This window comes from Pristis pectinata, chromosome 15 (assembly GCF_009764475.1).
Source record: "Pristis pectinata isolate sPriPec2 chromosome 15, sPriPec2.1.pri, whole genome shotgun sequence".
NCBI lineage: Eukaryota > Metazoa > Chordata > Chondrichthyes > Rhinopristiformes > Pristidae > Pristis > Pristis pectinata.
Genome location: NC_067419.1, coordinates 3,148,427 through 3,168,377, shown reverse-complemented (window position 1 = coordinate 3,168,377; position 19,951 = coordinate 3,148,427). Strand labels below are relative to the sequence as shown.

The 19,951-nt window shown below is 44.8% G+C and overlaps 1 protein-coding gene across 2 annotated transcripts in view; it reads left to right on the top strand.

Annotated features, from left to right (window-relative positions):
- large1 (LARGE xylosyl- and glucuronyltransferase 1) overlaps nt 1-19,951 on the top strand; it is a 348,327-nt gene that overhangs the window by 9,187 nt on the left and 319,189 nt on the right. Inside the window, exon 1 of one of the 2 annotated variants that reach the window (XM_052030447.1) lies at nt 7,339-7,427. The exons of the other annotated variant lie outside the window; for it this stretch is intronic. The gene's annotated coding sequence lies outside the window, so the exon portion shown is untranslated. Of the gene's footprint in view, nt 1-7,338; nt 7,428-19,951 lie in introns of those variants that run through there. 2 annotated transcript variants of the gene reach the window in all.

The window sequence follows — 19,951 nt, the reverse complement described above, 5'->3', positions numbered from 1 at the left end:
ATATGCGTGAGCGGTCACAGAGGAATTCGATCATTTGCGGGACAAGCTCACAGCAGAGTGGGGCACTGATCTACCCATGTTAACGCTGGCTTGCCCCCACACTGATGCTGTTTAAGGGCAAGGTGAGCAAAGCAGCGGGAGGCACCGTAGGTTGCAGCCAGAGGTGGAAGAAGAGTCTTCCCACTCTTGGTTCAACCAACTTCCAGCAGGTGTCACTCTGCAGTTACCAGGCAGGCCTGTACTCTCCAGTCCAATGATAGCTGAAGGTGCCAGCTCTCTGGAGTCCCCAGGAATGAAACAGTGCTGAGAGTTTTTAAAAAAAAATCACGGGTAGGTTTAGTATTCTTTTATTTCCCCATTTTCTTTCAGCACATTTGTTGACTTAATGAAGAAGGATTTGCAGAGATCAGTTTTGAACTCCCAAGATGCATTCATTTGAAAAGTAAATTTTATTCCTTTTTCTGATTAGCCCGCGAAGGTTGCGATCCGTGATCGACGTGTCTGGTTACCAAGGGCAGAGGTAGAGAGATTCCAGGTTGATAAATGTCAAGAATGAGTCCAGCCAGAGTTAGCAACCCACTGATGAGCATTCTCGGTCGGTACCGCACCAATCGGGGAAGTTCTTTGTCCATTGGGCCTGGATTATTGATGCAACGTGTAGTTGAAGAGTTAACGGCAAGAGGAAAGTAGTACACGTAGAAATTAATAACAGCAAGCCAGAAACATCAACTCCTGTTGGTTTTGTGTGTTGACCTAATTTATTTCCTTGACTAGTTGCAAGGGACGCTACATAGAATTTTCTAATTTGAAACAGCAGATTTTGCACACTATAATTAAATTTGAGAATAGAACTCTTTAACAAAGCAGATACATTTTAATAACATTTTTCTAAATGTGTGAATCCTACATCTAAGGCCAGACATGATTTTGATAAAATGAGGTAAAATAAAAATAGAATAATTGTCCAATTTCTGGCCACTTCTACCGGGGGGGGAGGGGGAGTGGAAGCAGTCATTAGAAATGCTAACCAAATTCAATGTTTAAAACAAAAAATACTCAATGCTCAGCAGGTCGGACAGTGTCTGTGGGGTGAGGGGGGGGGGGGGGGTGGTGGGAGAGACAGAGAGATGGTTTCAGGTCAGTGACCGCCAGAACTGGAGCAGCGAGAGAATAAGCATGTTAATCTGCAGTAAGTTTAGCCATTACTAATGGTAAACCGCTTCAGTATTCTGCCAACTTGTGTTCATCAGAAGCTCAGGTATTTATTAATAACCACAGCTAAGAGTAGCAAATGAACATTGTGCAGCTCTGGCCTTCCTTTATAACTCCTAAGCATGTTGAATGTATCCACGGCTGCCCATTCACGTTGGGGGTGTTCCATAAAAGTTATTTCTGGGCTGGGGTAGCATGCAGAAACGAGTGATGAAGCAGCTGCGAGAACTTTGTAAGCTCTAAAACTGACACATTGGAAAACCAGGTGATGGGTGAACAGCAAGTGTGAATTTGGGTATAGTTTTATGTACAGAGGGTGGAACATAGGTTGCACATGTATGTAGTACTTGTTCTTTGTGGTAGTCCACAGTTGGATATATCAACCAGTCCTATGCAAATTTATTTTTTTTCATACAAATAGTGTTCTTTCCCCAAATAACATGTCAAGAGTTTTCCATTGAAATGGAAGCAGGGTGTTCGTTCCCGATGTGCACAATCTGCAAAATTTACTATTTGATTGTGAACTTTCCCATGCCAGCCTGGGCTAGTTGTAGCCCTCTTGTGACCAAGACAGAACTCAAATGTATTTAAGGCTGGTGTGCCAGTGCTGTACAGAGAGAGAGGCTTTGTCAAAATTGCTCTTCTGGATGAGACGTCAAAGCAAGGCTCGATCTGACTTGCGTGTCAGATGTGACACTTTGACAAAAGTAAGGAATCCACCTAACAAAACTTTCTTTTTCCCTCTTGCAGTTTGAGATCTTGCTGTGTGCAAATTGGTTGCTGCATTTCATTGCTTAGTAACAAGCAACTCGCGAAATGCTTTTCAGACTTGCTGAGAATATGAAGATTTCTATATATTGTATGAATGCAAGCTCTTTGCATTTCTCAGTAACAGTGGTAACTCGTTCTTCCTTTATGGTAATAATGCTTAAAGTGTTGATGCGAGACTTGTTTAAAACATGTTTCTCTGCTCAGTCAGTGCTCTGAGCATCCTCACATTGCTGCTATTTTCCCGTCACATCTTGATTCTTGATGCTTTTTAATGTTATTAGAGCCAAGAAGCTTGTTCGTGAAATTCAAAGTTGAGCTTATTGTGAGACGCACGAGTGCATGTGTGCACAGGTGCAATGAAAAACTTATTTGCAGCAGCATCACAGGCACATAGCATCATAGAAGTGTTCACAACAAATAAATTATACACTTTTTTACAAGAAAGAACACGATTAGAGCAAAAAGTCCATTTAGTGCAAAGTGGTCATAGTGTTGCTATACTGTAGTGATTTAGAGTTGTGCTGGTTGGTTCAAGAACCGTATGGTTGAAGGGAAGTAGTTATTCTTGAAGAGTAGTTATTCTTGTGGGACTTCAGTCTTCTGTACCTCTTGACCGACGGTAGCTGTGAGAAGATGGTATGGCCTGGATGGCGGAGATCTTTGGATGTTTCCATCTTGAGGCAGTGCCTCCTGTAAGTAGTACCGATGGTGAGGTGGGTGTGCCTGTCGTGTATCGGGCTGAGTCCACTACTCTCTGCAGCTTTGTGAGAGCCATAGGGGAGGAGGACATTCGGCCCTTCGAACCTACTCTGTCATTTATATAGGCCACAGCTGATCTGTCACCCTTTTATCTGCATCAATTCCTATCCCTTATCCTTACCAATGATGTACATCTGCTTTTGGGGGCTGGTTTCATTGTTAAATCTGTTATGGATGGTCTTGCTGAAGGAAACATTTTCTCCAAGTCTTTTATGAAATACAAATTATTAGACCACTCCTCAATCTTCTAAATGTGTGGGAACACAAGCAAAGTGTGACCTCAATGCAATTAACCCTTTAAGGTCTGTATAGTCCAGGTGAGTTACTGCTGTGCACTCTCCAAAGCTGATGTCCTGTTTTTTTTTTCATTTGTCTGTGGGATCGGGGGATTGTTGGCAAGGCAAGTGGGTAATTCAATGCCCAAATATCCTTGGGAATGTCGTGGTAAGCGAACCTCTGCATCCTGAATGAACTCTCACTGAGTGGCTTGTTTCGCTTGTGTCAATCAAGATCACAGGACAAAGGAGCAGAAGTAGGCCATTTGGCCCATCGAGTCTGCTCTACTACCTCACCATGAGCAAAACTATTCCTATCTAGCCCCAATTTCCGGCCTTGTCCCCATATCCCTTGATACCTTGACTAATTAGCTACCTATCTATCTCCTCCTTAAATGCTTCCAATGATTGGGTCTCCACAGCTGTACATGGCAACGAATTCCATAAATTCACTGCAAGATGGTTGAAAATGCATCTGCCTTGCCACTTGTGTTGGTCTTTGCATCATTAAAAACAGCCTTTAAGTGTGAGAACTGCCAGCTATTTATCTGATCTGTTATGGGCATGCCCAGCATGCTGCATCCACTGTTTGGCACAGTCAGCTAACACAAGCGTGTTCACCTAGGCTCCTTACTGACCCACCTGCTAGTTGCTCAGATTTGAACCAGTAAACCTGATCTAAATCTATCTCATTTAACACAATAAAAGCCCCATGCAACAGAGTGAAGAGGATACTCGAAGATGACTGGATTGCCCCCAACAAGGACCATATGGTCATCAGCCCTTTGGCTATTGTCGAGAACATGCATTGGTATGGGTGGGGTCCTTCTTGGGAAACCAGCCTCCCCTCCACGGACTCTGTCTTTACCTCTCACTGCCTTGGTGAAGCAGCCAGCATAATCAAAGACCCCACCCAGGTCATTCTCTCTTCTCTCCCATCAGTCAGAAGATACAGGAGCCTGAGGGCACATACCACCAGGCTTAAGGACAGCTTCTATCCCATGGTGATAAGACTATTGAATGGTTCCCTTATACGATGAGATGACCTCACCATCTACCTTGTTGTGACCTTGCACCTTATTGTCTACCTGCACTGCACTTCCTCTGTAACTGTGACACTTTACTCTGTATTCTGTTGTTGTTTTTACCTGTACTATCTCAATGCACTCTGTACTAATTCAATGTAACTGCACTGTGTAACGAATTGATCTGTACAAGCAGTATGCAAGACAAGTTTTTCACTGTACCTTGGTACGTGACAATAATATACCAACTTCTTGCTCCCTGGATGGTCCCTTGCACCCACATCTTTTCTGTAGGATCGGACATGACTGAGGTCGATGTGAGACCTGTGGATTTTTCCGTGTGTTTGACAGGTGGTAGGTGGGTTGAGTATTGCCCCCGACTATGGAGGTTAGGGTGATATCCGTTCTGGAGGTCGAACGGTTTCTTGTCTAGTCCTGTAAGATTAATTCCAGTTGAGAGGAAAGCGTGTTGGAGATGAGATGTAGCACAATGGGTGAGATGAGAAAAATGTTGGGGCAGCCTTGCCGGATGCTGTGGTTGGTTTTACTGTCGACCCATTGGTTAGCATCATGGCTTGCATGTCCCCATGGAGGTGCAGTTTGCAGCAGGCTGTGATTGAGGAAGTGCTCCATGTTACATGCCAACAGCCTTGCTGAGGTTGAAAAAGGCCATGAACAGTTGATGCTGCTCCCTGGATTTCTCTTGGGCTGATCATGCAGTGAAGATTAGCCCCGCTGTGCCTCAGGGCAGATGGTATCTTGGTTCACAGAGCAGTTCTTCCTCCATGTGTCAGAAATGGGTGAGGAAGACCATGGCAACTGTCTTTCCCAGTGGGAATACCAGGGAGATCGCTCTGTAGTTCCATGTTGGATTTGAACCCTTTCCATGAAAATGTCTGCAATTGTATCATATCAGTGGTCCCCTATGTATCCTCCTCTTGCATTATGGGTGATGGTGTGGTGGCTTTGTGACTAAAGTTCCTCACTGTCAAGTTTTAGACTGTTACCAGGGATACAGCCTGCTCATAAGGCCTATTTTTTTGGTTGATATGGTGAATTTTGACCTTCAGAGCTGGTGACTAGACTGCTGTGGGATGGAGTCAAGGGCTCACATTGAGGATGAGATCACAATAGAGCAGATCCTTCGAGTGACTGTTGACTGCCTCTTGTCGTTGAAGTTCACTGTATTGTGCTCGGTGTTGGATCCCTTGGTGTTGGGCCATAAGTGGTCTTAAACACTGTAGAGTCTGTGCACGTGATGGTTATCAGGAAGTTCAGGGGCTTTCTGTGCTCTTTCCATCTACCACCTGTTCTGTAGGTCAGTTGCTTTTGGACTTTTGTCTTGTGCCTTATAGAACTGTTTTGCTTCTCTTGAAGAAAAGTGGTGTCTCCAATCTTGTGGTGATAGTGCACGTCCATGTTTTGGTCAGAGGCGGTGCTACTGAGCTACTCTAAGCTTGGGTAAAAGATTTCAAACTGCATTGTTCGACAGAAGAATACACTGCTCACCTAAAGGGCAACAGTAGGTGGTAAACAGAAGGAACTCACTTGTCCACGTTTGAACTGGCGTGACAAGACTTCATGGGGTTTGCAGCCAATTCTGCTGCTCCCAGGACTATTTGCTGCTCTGCTACAAAGTGGCTTGTCCTGGTAGTAGGATAGGTCCTATCTGGAAGGATTGCCACTACTGCTGTCCTTTCAGTGATGAGATGTGTGGGGTACCACCTTGGTGATTCTCTGAGGGTGACTGGTTTACAAGTTTGAGGGCAGGTCTCCCAGTTGGAGCACGGTCTCCACTGTTTGTGAGGAGTGTTTTGATGCTTCAGACCTAAATCCAATGCCATGATCAAGACCAGATAGTCTAATTTTATTTGGAGAGACGAGACTGCAGATGCTGGAACCTGGAGCAACACAAAATACTAGAGGAACTCGGGCAGCATCAGTGGAGGAGGGGCAAGAAACTTGGTGATGGGAGCCAGGTGGATCAGGAGAGGAGATCAGTTAGCAGAAGTTGGCGGATTCAATGTTCCTACCACCAGGCTGCCCAGGTGGAGGAGCAACACCTTGCAGTCCCCCTAGTCGGCCTGCAACCTCTTGTTCCTTTTTCTCTTCCCCCCACCCTCTTTACACTGGCTACGTCCCCTCTATCTTTAAGTCTAGATGAAAGGGTCTCGGCCCGCAACGTCGACCGTCCGTTTCCCTCCAGCTGAGTTCCTCGGGCATTTTGTGTGTGTGTGTTGGTCTAATTTGTTTTGTTGCAGTGATTGGTTGTCTTGCTCAACTTTGAAGGTGGTTAAGTGGTGGGTTTATAGCAGTTGATTTGGGTAAGTGTGGCAGATTTTCCCTCTTGAAGGATGCTGGTTGCTCATGTAGAGATTTATGCCAGTCTGGTAGTTTAAAGTCTTTAATAGAATTAGCTTTTTATTACTGATCATTCAAATAACAATTTAAGTTCCTCATTGGGATGGTGTTTCTGGATCATTAGTCCCAGGGACTGGATACCAAATGCTTTGAGTTACAGTCACACATTGTGGGTCTGACCAAGACATTGTACAATTGAAGCATAACTTCTTTTGTATTCCAGCCCCACCCCTTTAGCCTTTGAACTCATCAATGGACTTTAATTTGTAACAGGATGCACATCCGTTTATTCCTCCACTGCTCCTAGCCTCTTGCCATTTGGGAAAATGTTCCAAGTGGTGTGTGCCAGGTAGTTGCAGTTTGAACCCTCTGTGCCTTTTTGTTCTGTCAGCTTTGGTTAATTGTTACTCATTCTTGGTTGGGAGCAGCAAGTCCCCAACCTGTTCCTCCCTCCACCCTGTGGGGCTTTCACCTGTCCATCTGGTAAATGTAGAACAAAGGTGTGCAAAAAATCTGGTATGAGAAACTAGCTGTTTCCTGGACCACGTACAATTAACTTTAGTGTGTTATAGTGAGTTGTTGTTTTGTGATCCATGCATGAAATGGGCAGTCCGTAGTAACATGCTTTGAATGATCTCCATGGTAACGCAGGTCTTTGATATAATTTCTTCCAGATGTACGTTCCCTATGGTTAACTATTAACTTTTCTGGATCAGTTGATAATTCTCTTAACCAGCATCCCACCACCCCACCCCCATTCCTCCAGCTGTATTGGACCTTGACAGCAGCTTGTTCAAATGTCAGTTAAGTCAATGGTCAGTCCCACCACATGTACGCTTTAAGCACACAGCACTTTGCACCTTTGTGACTTGCTTTGCTTAAACCATTACTGAAAACATTGCACGGTGCTTCACTTACAGGGGAACGTAATGGAATAAGATTTGACACCAGCCCACATTACAGACTGTTCCCCGGTGACAAACGGGTTCTGTTTTTAACAGACGTCGATAAGTCGGTTTTGCCCGTAAGTTGGGAAAATACACAAAAATCACTTGATATGGTAACCTCCACAACATTGTAACAGATGGCATCAAAAACTGATAAAGAACGGAGACACCAGATTGCAGATACTGAAATCTGGAACAACAAAGCACTGGAGAAACTCAGCAGGTCAGGCTGCATCCATGGAGGGAAGTGGACAGTCGACGTTTCAGGTCGAGACTCTTTGTCTGGACTGGAAGAGGGGCTATAGCTAGCATAAAAAGGTGGAGGGAAGGTGTGGAGTGAGCTGGGTCCGGGTGAGGGTGGGGGGGAGCGGTGATAGGCAGATGGGAGACTGGGAATGTTGTCAGAAGCTGGGAGGTGATGGGTGGAAGTGACAAAGGGCTGAAGACTATGGGATCTGATCGGAGAGGAAGGTGGAGCATGGAATGGGGGAGAGAGGTGGGGAGGGGAGGTGTGTGTGGGGGGGATGGGAAAGAGGGTGATGGGGGCCAATTGGATGGTGAGGGGAAAAAGAAGAAAAAAGGGGGAGGAGCCGTTACCAGAAGTTTGAGAATTCAGTTTTAATGCCACTAGATTGGAGACTGCCCAGGCGGAATACGAGGTACTGTTCCTCTTAAGATTGATGAGGAGGAACAATTGTTAAAGTGGAGAGAGGAGGGATACTAGTTCTACTGTTTGTAGGAACGAACATGTGTATACAAGTCAGACTTTTGAATTTAATATGAAATCGCTTTGGGAGATCAAATGTAAAGGAACAGTGGACAGTTAATGTCAGGATCCTTAATAGTGATGTATAGAGGATTCTTGGGGTCCAAGTCCCTGAAAGTGGCTGCACAGGTGGTTAGGGTGGTGAAGAAGGTGTATGGCATGCTTGCCTTTATTAGTTGATGCACTGAGTTCAAGAGTCAGGAAGTTATGCTTCAGCTTTAAAACTCTGGTTAGGCTGCATCTGGAGAACTGCATTCAGTTCTGGTCACCCCCACTACAGGAAGGATGTGGAGGCTTTGGAGAGGGTGCAGAAGAGGTTTACCAGGATGCTGCCTGGACTAGAAGGCATGTGCTATGAGGAGAGGTTGGACAAACTGGGGCTTTTTCCTCTCCCCTAGAGTGAGGGAGGCTGAGGGGAGACCTGATGGAAGTTTGTAAGATTATGAGAGGCATATACAGAGTAGACAGCTGGTATCTTTTTTTTTCCCCGGGATCAAAATGTCTAATACTAGAGGGCATGGATTTAAGGTGAGAGTGTGTAAGTTCAAAGGAAATGTACAAGGTGGGTTTTTTTTTTAGTGATGGGTGCCTGGAATTTGCTTAAGAGGCTGTTAGGCACATAAATGTACAGAGAATGGAGGGATATGGACATCGTGTAGGTAGAAGGATTAGTTTATTTAGGCGTTTAATTATGTTCAGTAAAACTTTGTGGGCTGCAGGGCCTGTTCCTGTTCTGTACTTTTCTATAGATTTAAGGTAATTGCTGAAGGGAAGTTGAGGAAAAAATGCTTTTCCCTAGTAGTTTGTGGAAATCTGGAAAACCCTCCCAGATAATTGTGGAGGCAGAAACCCTCATTACACTCGGAAGTACCTGAATGAGCACTTGAGTCAGTAATCTGTAGGTCTATGGGCCAAGAGCTAGGAGGTAGGCTGTCAGGGATGAGATGGGCTGAATGGTGGTCTCGAGTGCCATGAACCTATGAGGAGAGAGAATTGTAGCAGCTGGTCGCAAGCTTGATCAAAGAGGCAGGTTCTTGCCTTGGTAGAGAGGAGGTTTTTGGGGGTGGGGGTGGGGGGAAGGGGGTGGGTGGTGGGTAGTTTAAGAGTTTGCAGCAAATGAAACTTTGGGACATTTCAGTCATGTATGGCTGGATGAAGATTTGGAGGGATTTTTAACAAGGATGAGAGTTTCAGGATTCTGGTTACAAGTACGAGGCCTTGTCAGCCTGGAAGCCAATGTAGGCCATTGACGAGACAGACTTGGTACAAATTGGATACAGGCAGTAAAGCTTTGGATGGTTCTAGGTTTGTGGAAAACAAGAGCCTTGATTGTAAGGTGGTTCCAGTTGTGGCAACTTGCACAAAATGATTACCCAGTTGGATGAGGTACTCAAGGTCTGGTGACTGTGTGTCTGTCAGAAATTGATCTCACTCTTCATGGAGTTGTAGGATCAATACGGCAGGGGAACAGGCCATTTGGCCCACCCTATCCATGTTTACCAATGGGTGCCCTTCCATGTTTAGCTGCTAGCTCTTCCAGTCTCTCGTAACCAAACTGCTCCATCCCAGGTAACATCCTACTCAATCTCCTCTGGACACTCCAGCACTATCACATCCTTCCCATAGTGTGGTGACTAGAACTGCACGCAGTACTTCAGCTGAGGACACACCAAGGTTTTGTAAAATTGGAGGATAACCTTCCTACTTCTGTATTCAGTGCCCTGAGTGATGAAGGCCAGTATCTCATATGCCTTCCTAACCACACTACCTACCTGCATTGCCACCTTGAAGGAACTATGGACTCGTACTCCCTCTTTTCCTCTATACTCCTTAAGACCCTAACACAGTATGAATGTCCTGACCTCATTAGTGCTTCCAAAATGCACTACCTCATACTTCTGGGTCAACCTGCCACTTTTCAGCCCTTTCCACCACCAAACTGATCTCTTTGCAGCTCGAGTCTACCTTCCACAGGTTTAACCAGGCACATAAGGCAGGGAATGGAGGGATACGCACCATGTGCAGTTTAAATTGGCATCAAGGTGACACAGGAACAGGCCCTTCGGCCCACGTGTCTGTGCTGTACTGTTCTATTTTCAGAGGGGAGGTGTAGAGAATGGCCATTCTGTGCTACCTCTGCAACATCAGAACTTAAAGTTAGCACTCAAAGATCACTGAAACATTCACTTTCCTTCTCTCTCCGTAGATGCTGCCTGACCTGCTGAGTATTCCCAACATTTTTTTATTTTAGTTGCCGTGGCAACTGGTAAACTCACCTGAAGGCTTTATTTGAACTGAGGTAATGGCAGGTTGTTGGGGCACGGTTGTGCCCTGCAAGTATTGCAATCTTGCTGGCAAATAAAGTGGGTAGTGTATTGTATTCACTGGTGTGTCGCTCCCACTCTCCCAGAGTTTAGTTACACAGATAATGAAGATGGGAAATGTAGTTCCCATTAAATAAATGCAATATATTCCACCCTGCCAATATTCACTAATCGAAGATTAATAAAGGTTCAATTTGAGCTGCTGGCATATGCAGATCAATAGGTATTAAAACTTAAATTCGCACAAGGTATTTGTTGGTGGGGCATTATCATTGTGTTCCAATATTCTGACTAATTTAGAGCAGTTCTCTGGTGACTGAATATAAGCAAAATTAATTCTATTCACTCAAAATTATTGAATTTATAACAAAAATAAAATTGCCTTTCCAATTATTTTCATAATGATCTCTGTGACGGGAGAATTTGACACACTTATTCCCACTGGTTGTTCTGAGGTGCTTGCGTTGTCTGCTGTGGAACTGCCTCTTGTCTGCTATACTTGGCCCAAGTTGATTTTGAAAGGAGACTGACTTGTCCCAGATTATTTATAGCTAATCCCTGGAGAGGGGCACTGAGAGGGAGAGGGACACGAAGTTGAGCTGCCTTTGGATTCTTGGCTGTTGAGTTTAAAGGGGAGGTGCTTGGTGAGGGTGGGTGGGGGAAAATGATTTGTGAGGGGCCAAGGGCGAGGCCTGAGACGTAACTAATCCAGCCTGAAGCTGACTGGATGATGCCATGCCGGGTGCCCAACCTTGGCTTAAGGGTGGCATTGGCTGCCAAAGCATTATCGGCATTGGAGTCCCAGAGCGGGAAGGGCTGAGGAATGCATGCAGGACTTGTGCAGGAGCATTCCTTCCTGCCTCGCCCTTGGCGTGCCAAGAGTCCGGGCTGATGCAGAGTGGCGTACAGAAGAATGGCAGGTGATGTTAAAGAAACAGTTGCAGCTCTGAGGGGGATTAACAAGGTGGACACAGAGAATGTTTCCTCCAGTGGGAGGTATCTAGAGTTGGGAGGGTGGGGCACTGTTTCAGAATAAGGGGTCATCCATTTTAGATAGAGACGAGGAAGAGTTGTGAATTTTTGGAATTCTCCATCGCCCCCCGCCCCCCAGAGCTGTGGAGGCAGAAACTGACAAACCTTCAAACAGGGAAGTTGTTGGGTATGGGGGAGAGAATGGTGCTAAGATCGGATCAATGGTGAACTTATTGGCAGAGCAGGCTCAAGGGGCCAATTGGCCAACAACTGTTTGTTATTGGTGACAAATACCAGCGCAGAGGTAATTTTTTTCCAAACTGGGCACGAGCTGCAGTTGGCTCCTGCCGTTTGCTGGCAACCGGTTCACTTTCTGGAGTGCTGGAAGGATCAGCCTTTTTGCAGGAGGGGAAGGGAGACGAGGTGGGGAATGGACAATGAGACGCGTCACGATCTCCTCCCCTGTGTGTGTGTGTGTGTGTGTGTGTGTGTGTCTCTCTCTCTTTGCTCTCCTTTCCATGATGCACGACTCCCATCAACTGGCCTAACAGTGGACAGAACAGATTAAAATTTGTAATTGCCTTCATTAATCTGCTCGTGCCTGCTTTGTTTTGCCTTTGAATATCCACCTGTAGAAAATTTCAGCCTAGATAAACTGAAGTTAAAACTTGACATCAGGTGCGTTAATGCACACTCGCAATTACTGTTTAACATTATTAATGGCACCCTGTTGAAATGTGAGTGAATTCTTTTAAATCTTGTAAGTGTCTTATTGCCTAGCCACTGAAGTGCAATGATTGCTTCTGAGCTTTCATTATTGGCTTAATGCTCGGAGAAGCAGCCCTTCATTTATAGATGATGGTACATCATTATAAAAACATACACTAGTTTTGTTTTTAGTTGTAGTATATTATAACTTCCCCCAATGTTCTTCTACCTTCTTCCCAGGAGGAACTTGATCCTGCTGGGCTTGGTGGGGAGTGGGCTAGCTTTGTCCAGAGTTGATGTGGTTCATTACACTGAGTTTTCTACGTGCTTGTGTACAAGCACTTGTTTAGTCAACTTGACCTTTCTGGACCAACCTGTATAACAAGGCTGGCCTGTTCGGCCCCTACAATTTGCTTTGTAATTGAATTAGACCAAGGATGCTCCACACCTTGATCTGTTCACTTGTATTTTCCTTGCCTAACAAAGATCTATCAATCTGTGTTAATCCCCAATGATCCTAGCCTGTGTGATCGTGAGTAGGGCAGGGGAAGACTTTGTTACACGCTTGGGCAAGAGAATACCCAGGAAACATAAAATGCAGTTTTGTTTTAAAAAAAAGGTTAATGAAGGGCAAACGTGGACCTCCTAGAAGGAACAATTTAAAATGTGGAGAAAGGAAATGAAAGGGGAATTAAACGATTACTACTTTGAAGAAGAAGATAAAACCAGTCAGAAGTACCAGAAAATGAGAAACCGAAGGAAATTAGTTTAAAAGAAAAATACAATGAGTTGTTGAAGCTAAAAGTGAGCAACTTCCAAATACCCAATGATCGACATCCAGAGTTTTGAAAGAAGTGGTATAGAGATGATGGATGCTCTCGTTATCTTCAACGGATTCTTGAATTGTTCCTGTGGATTGGGTGGTAGCAAATGTGACCTCACTATTTACAAGAGGGAGAGAGAGAAAACTGACAACTACTGACCTCTTGGGCAGTGGTAGGATAAAGGCTGGACTAGTATGTAACAGCAGAACATAATAAAGAATAGTAGGACTGAGCAGAGTCAGCATGGTTTTACGAGAGGAAAATTTATTAACAAATCTACTGGAATTCTTTGAAGATGTGGCCAGGAGGGAGACTACATGGAGGGAGAATCGGTGGATGTGATGTATTTGGATTTTCACAAGGTTTTCCATTAGGGCTCCCACAGGAGAAGTTGCTCAGTGAGCTCAGAGCATCTGGAATTGATGTGATATACTAGCATGGATTGAGAATTGGTTGTTCGACAGAAAACACTGTTAATAAACAGGTCTTTCCCAGATGGGCAAACTGTGACTAGTGGGGTACTCCAAGGGCTAGTGCTTGGGCCATAACTGTTCATGATCTATGTAAAAACTATTTGGAATTGTACTATGTGGTCCTCCCAGCCAAGTCTGCCATTGATGCTACACCAGACGTGTTTTGACTAGGGGAGTTAGATTTGAAGATGTTTCAAAGGACTAAGACGAGCTGAATGGGCAAGGGGGAGCAGATGCAACGTAACGTGAAAGAATCTGAAGTTATCAGGTTTGGAGAACAGACGGCTGTACTCTTTTTTTTCCCCCAAGTATGAGAGAGTGGTTATTCAAAGGGACATAGCTGTCTTTGTGACAAGTCAAAGTTGAAATGCAAGCAATTAGGAAGGTAGACGGTGTGTTGACTTTATCACAAGAGGATTTGAATTCGGGAGAAAAGATGTCTTGCTGAAGTTGTGCGGTGAATTGGCGGAATGCATGGAGTATTGTATAGAGTTTTGGTCACCTTGCCTAAAAGAAATATACAACATAGTGCAGTGAAGATGCATCAGACAGGTTCCATGGATGGCAGGTTTGCTGTTTGAGAGGAGAGTGAGTAGACTGGGTCTGTATTCTGCAGTGTTTAGTACAAAATTCTTAGAGCTCAAGGCTGTTTCCCCTAGCTGAGTAGCCTAGGGCAGGGGCGCACCATCTTGAATTAAGGGGTTGGCCATTTAGGAATGAGCTGAGGAGAAAGTTCTTCAGGTTAATCCTTTGGAATTCTCTACCTCGGAGCTGTGGAACCCCAGTCATCGAGTTCATTCAAAACACAGTGAGTTCTGGGCATCAGGGAAATGGAGGGATATGGGGATAGTGCGGGGAAAATGGATAGCAGGTCAGTTATGATTTTTGAATGGTGGGGAGGGTTGAAGTCCAAACAGCATACCCCTGTCACTATCTGTCGGCTAGCATTCCAGATTTAAGCCAATCTCTCCAAAAGCAAAATACTGCAGATTCTTGAAATCTGAAATATGAGCACAAATGCTTGAGTTACACAGCAGTTCCGGCAGCATTTGTAGACGGAGGAAATCTGAAATGTTGACTTTCTCTCCGCAGATGCTGATTTGTTTGTGCTTTACCTTGGCTAACCTTTTTACTGCTTCACCAATTCTACTCGCTCTCCTCCAACTCCACAGAGACTAAATATTATGCACTATCAAAGGCTCATAGATCTCCTATCTTTGAATGATTTTATACTTGGAGAAGAAATAGAGACGGAGTAATCACACAAGCTGTTTTAATCTGTCAGCAGCATTCTTGCCCTTGAGGCAGAATGTTTTGGATTCGGGTTTGAGGAGAACATCTAGGTTGACACTCCAGTGCTGTACTCGAGGGAGTGTTGCTGTGGTGGATGTGACGACTTTCAGATGAGATGTTAAACCAAGGTCAGTTCTCTTAAGTGGGATGCAAAATGCTTCAGAAATAACTGAAAGAGCTGCAGGGGTCTTACTCCCTGATCTGCCCAACATTTATCCCTCTCCACACATTACAACAGGGACATTTGTGGTGTTCTCCTCTGCCTGTCAGTGTCTGCTATTTGATTGCAAGGTGCTTTGGGACTATGTTTGTTGTTAATGTTGTGAAATGTGCTATATAAATGTGAGAATCTTTAATGACTTGAATCTTGTGCAACCGTACACACAGTGGTGCCTTTGGCCATGTTTATTCTGATTAAACACAAACCCAGCAAAGAATTATATTTCCGTCTCTGCCGTGCACTCTCTCCTGGAAACTAGCAAATGACTCCAGGGTATTTTCTTGTCGACAATTAAACCAGAGCAGGTCATGGTGACTGAAAGGAAATTTTGACACTCTTAGAAATCGTGAAGTTACTGGCTTTGTCTCGTATTTCCCAGGAACCACTTGGAAGTGATTGAGTTTTTGTACTCGTTATAGTTTTATCTGTTTGAGTTCTCTGCAATATGTGACATCATAGCTAGTGTTACCCCTTTATAGGGGTGAGATAATTTGCTTTGGCTTTTAAAACAAGAACAAGAAAAAAAAATAGGAGTAGGCCACTCAACTCATCAAGCCTTTCCTTCCATTCAATGTGATCATGGCTGATCTGCCCCAGGTCTCAACTTCAGGAAAGGGGGTGGTGTACATGCATCTGTCTACACCAATGGTACTGAGGTTGAGAGCTTCAAGTTCCAAAGAGTGAACATCACCAATAGCCTGTCCTGGCCCAACCATGTAGATGCCACGGCCAAGAAAGCTCACCAGTGCCTCTACTTCCTCAGGAGGCTAAAGAAATTTGGCATGTCACTTTTGACACTCTCACCAACTTTTATCGATGCACCATAGGAAAGCATCCTCTCTGGATGCATCACGGCTTGGTACGGCAACTGCTCTGCCCGGGACTGCAAGAAACTGCAGAGCGTTTGGACACAGCCCGGCGCATCACGGAAACCAGCCTCCCCTCCATGAACTCTGTCTATACCTCTTGCTGCCTTGGTGAAGCAGCCAGCATAATCAAAGACCCCACCCACCCAGGTCATTCTCTCTTCTCTCCTCTCCCATCAGGCAGAAGATGCAGGAGCCTGAGGGCACAAACCACCAGGCTCAAGGACAGCTTCTATCCCACGGTGATGAGACTATTGAACAGTTCCCTAATATGACGAGATGGACTCTTGACCTCGCAATCTACCTTGTTATGACCTTGCACCTTATTGTCTACCTGCACTGCACTTTCTCTGTAGCTGTGACACTTTACTCTGTATTCTGTTATTGTTCTTACCCTGTACTCCCTCAATGCACTGTGTAATGAATTAATTTGTATGAACGGTATGCAAGACAACGTTTTCACTGTACCTCGGTACAAGTGACAATAATAAACCAATACCAACTTCTGTGTCAGTTCCCCTTGGCCCTCAATTGCTGCCACCTTAAAAGTGACTTAGGGCTGTGAAGCTTGCATTGTAGTGTTGTTCAGCACTGGTTTCTGGCTGGCAGATAATTGCACGGAATTTAAGAGTGAATAAAGAGGGCTTGGTGGCAAATAACAGAAATGGGAAATGCTGATGTGTGGAAATAATGGTCCAAACTGAAGTGCGTGAAGTGAGTAAACGAGCAAGGGAACTGACTGCATTATGAAGCAGAAAACAAACCCCTAGGAAGGAAAACAAAGTGAAGGATTAAGGTTTGAGGCAGCAGGATATGAAGAAAGAAAGAGAAATGGTGGTGGAAATCAAGAGGTCTTCCAGGGTGCAAATAAATCAATGGGGAGAACGGCTGTTATGGAAACAAATACGGGTGGTACATCAGAGATGAAATAAGGGGTCAGAAGGACCAGGAAGAATTGAATCTGTTTGGGAATATCGTGTTAATGATGCATGCTGTTGTTATGCGCCAGTTCAGGGTATTAAGGTTTGGAGTGAGTTTGCAAATCCTCTGAGCTTGCTGGATAATTTGTGCTGCTGCTCCTTGGTTCACACTAACCGGTATGGTAGTTAAGCTACTTGACTGGAAGCCTGAGTTCTGGGCTGTTGATGCAGAGGGAAGTTCGAATCCCACTGTGGCAGCTGTGGAGTTAAATGCGTTGGATTAGGGTCCAGATTGTGTTGTTTTTTCTTGAAGTTTTAGCTTTCCTTACACTTATGTTTGTATAATCATCTGTTTGTAAATGTTGAGTAACATAGTATATTTGGCTCTATACTTCTACAGTTTCTTTGTTTTTCAAACTAAAGTGCAACTCTACTTTTTCCACAGGCTGTTATCAGAAAATTCCCTTATCTCACCGGTTTAGACCAGTTTGCAGTATAAAAAGAGCATGAGGACATGCTTGTTACTTCGTTTTACTTGCCTTGCTGGTACAAGCTGACCTGTACTTTAAACATCTAATAAAACAGCTGTAACTAAGATTTTCACTTCATTCTTGACTTCCAAAGAACCTTCTGAACAACATCTCCAGACCTAACAAATGCAATGAACTAAAAGTTTTATAATGGTAACCCATGAAACAATAGCATGGTCATTTAAAAATCTACCTGGTTCACTAATCTCCAGGGTGATTTTTTTTCTTCTGTTACCCAGTCTTCTCTCTCTGACATACTTATCAGATTCTGGTATCCAGTCTCTTGTTTCCACTTATCTTCCAGCCTCTGTCTCTACCTGTTGCCCATCAACCCCTGGCTCCATCTGCTCATCATGTCCCTCCTTGCCTGGTTCCACCTATTGCCTGCCAGGCCCTGCCTCGCCCCCTCCCCCTCACCTCTATACTGGCCAACTCCCCTCTGCAAGAGTCCTAGAACATAGAACACTACAGCACAGTACAGGCCCTTGGGCCCACAATGTTGTGCCGACATTTTATCCTGCTCTAAGATCTATCTAACCCTTCCCTCCCACATAGCCCTCCATTTCTCTATCATTCATGTGCCTATCTAAGAGTCTCTTAAATGTCCCTAATGTATCTGCCCCTACAACCTCTGCTGCTAGTGCGTTCCATGCACCCACCACTCTCTATGTAAAAAAAAAACATACCTCTGACATCCCCCCTGTACCTTCCTCCAATCACCTTAAAATTATACCCCCCTTGTGTGAGCCATTGTGGCCTTGTGAATAAGTCTCTGACTGTCCACTCGATCTATGCCTCTCATCATCTTGTACACCTCTATCAAGTCACCTCATCCTCTTCTCCAAAGAGAAGAGCCCTAGCTCACTCAACCTATCCTCATAAGACATGCTCTCCATCCAGGCACCATCCTGGTATATCTCCTCTGCACCCTCTCTGAAGCTTCCACATCCTTCTTGTAATGAGGCGACCAGAACTGAACAGAATACTCCAAGTGTGGTCTCACCAGAGTTTTATAGAGCTGCAACATTACCTCGCGGCTCTTGAATTCAATACCCCGACTAATGAAGGCCAATACACTATATGCCTTCTTAACAACCCTATCAACCTGCATGGCAACCTTGGATCTATGGACGTGGACCCCAAGATCCCTCTGTTCCTCCACACTGCTAAGAGTCCTGCCATTAACCTTGTATTCTGCCTTCAAATTCAATCTTCCAAAGTGTATCTCTTCACACTTATCTGGGTTGAACTCCATCTGCCACTTCTCAGCCCAGGTCTGGATTCTATCAATATGCTGTTGTAATCTACAGCAACCTTCTACACTATCCACAACACCACCAACCTTTGTATCATCAGCAAACCCTTCCACATCCTCATCCAAGTCATTTATAAAAATCACGAAGAGCAGGGATCCCAGAACAGATCCCTGTGGAACACCACTGATCACCAACCTCCAGGCAGAATACACTCCATCTACCACCACCCTGAATCCACACAACCAAGTTTCCCTGGATCCCATGCCTCCTCACTTTCTGAATAAGCCTTCCATGAGGAACCTTATCAAATGCCTTACTAAAATCCATGTACACTACATCCACTGTTCTACCTTCATCAATGTGCTTTGTCACATCCTCAAAGAATTCAATCAGGCTCGTGAAGCATGACCTGCCCCTCACAAAGCCATGCTGACTATCCCTAATCAGCCTATGCTTCTCTAAATGCCTAATAAATCCTGTCTCTAAGAATCTTCTCCAGTAATTTGCCCACCACTGAAGTAAGACTCACTGGTCTGTAATTCCTAGGGTGATCACTACTCCCTTTCTTAAACAAAGGAACAACATTTGCCACCCTCCAATTATCTGGCACTACTCCTGCGTCCAGTGAGGACGCAAAGATCATCGCCAAAGGCGCAGCAATTTCTTCCCTAGCTTCCCGTAATAACCTTGGATATATCCCATCCAGCCCCGGTGACTTATCTATCCTAATGTTTCTTAATAGTTCCAGCACAGCCTCTTTCCTCAAGTCGGCATGCCTAGCATATCAGTCTGTCGTACGCCATCCTCACAAACGTCAAGGTCTCTCTCTGGTGAATACTGAAGCAAAGTATTCATTAAGGACCTCCCCTACCTCTTCCGACTCCAGGCACATGTTTCCTCTTTCATCCCTGATTGGTCCAACCCTCACTCTAGTCATCCTCTTGTTCTTCACATATATTAGAACGCCTTGGGGTTTTCCTTGATCCTACTTGCCGAGGACCTCTCATGCCCCCTTCTAGCTCTCCATTCTTAAGCTCCCTCCTGGTTACCTTGTAACTCTCCAGAGCCCTGTCTGATCCATGCTTTTTAAAGCTCAGGTAAGCTTCTTTCTTCCTCTTGACAAGATATTTGACATCTTGTGTCAACCACGGTTCCTTCACTCTACCGTCCTTACCCTGCCTCAATGGCACAAACCTATCCAGAGCCCCATGCAAGTACTCTCTAAACAACCTCCACATTTCTGCTGTGCACTTCCCCAAGAACATCTGTTCCTAATTTATGCTCCCAAGTTCCTGCCTCATAGCATAATTCCCCCGATTCAAGGTCTCGACCAGAAATGTTGACTATCCCTTAACCTCCACAGATGCTGCTTGACCCACTGTCCCTCCAGTTTGCTCTTTGTTGCTCTGCATGTGACTTCAGGCCCACCAATGTGATCCTCAGTTCGGA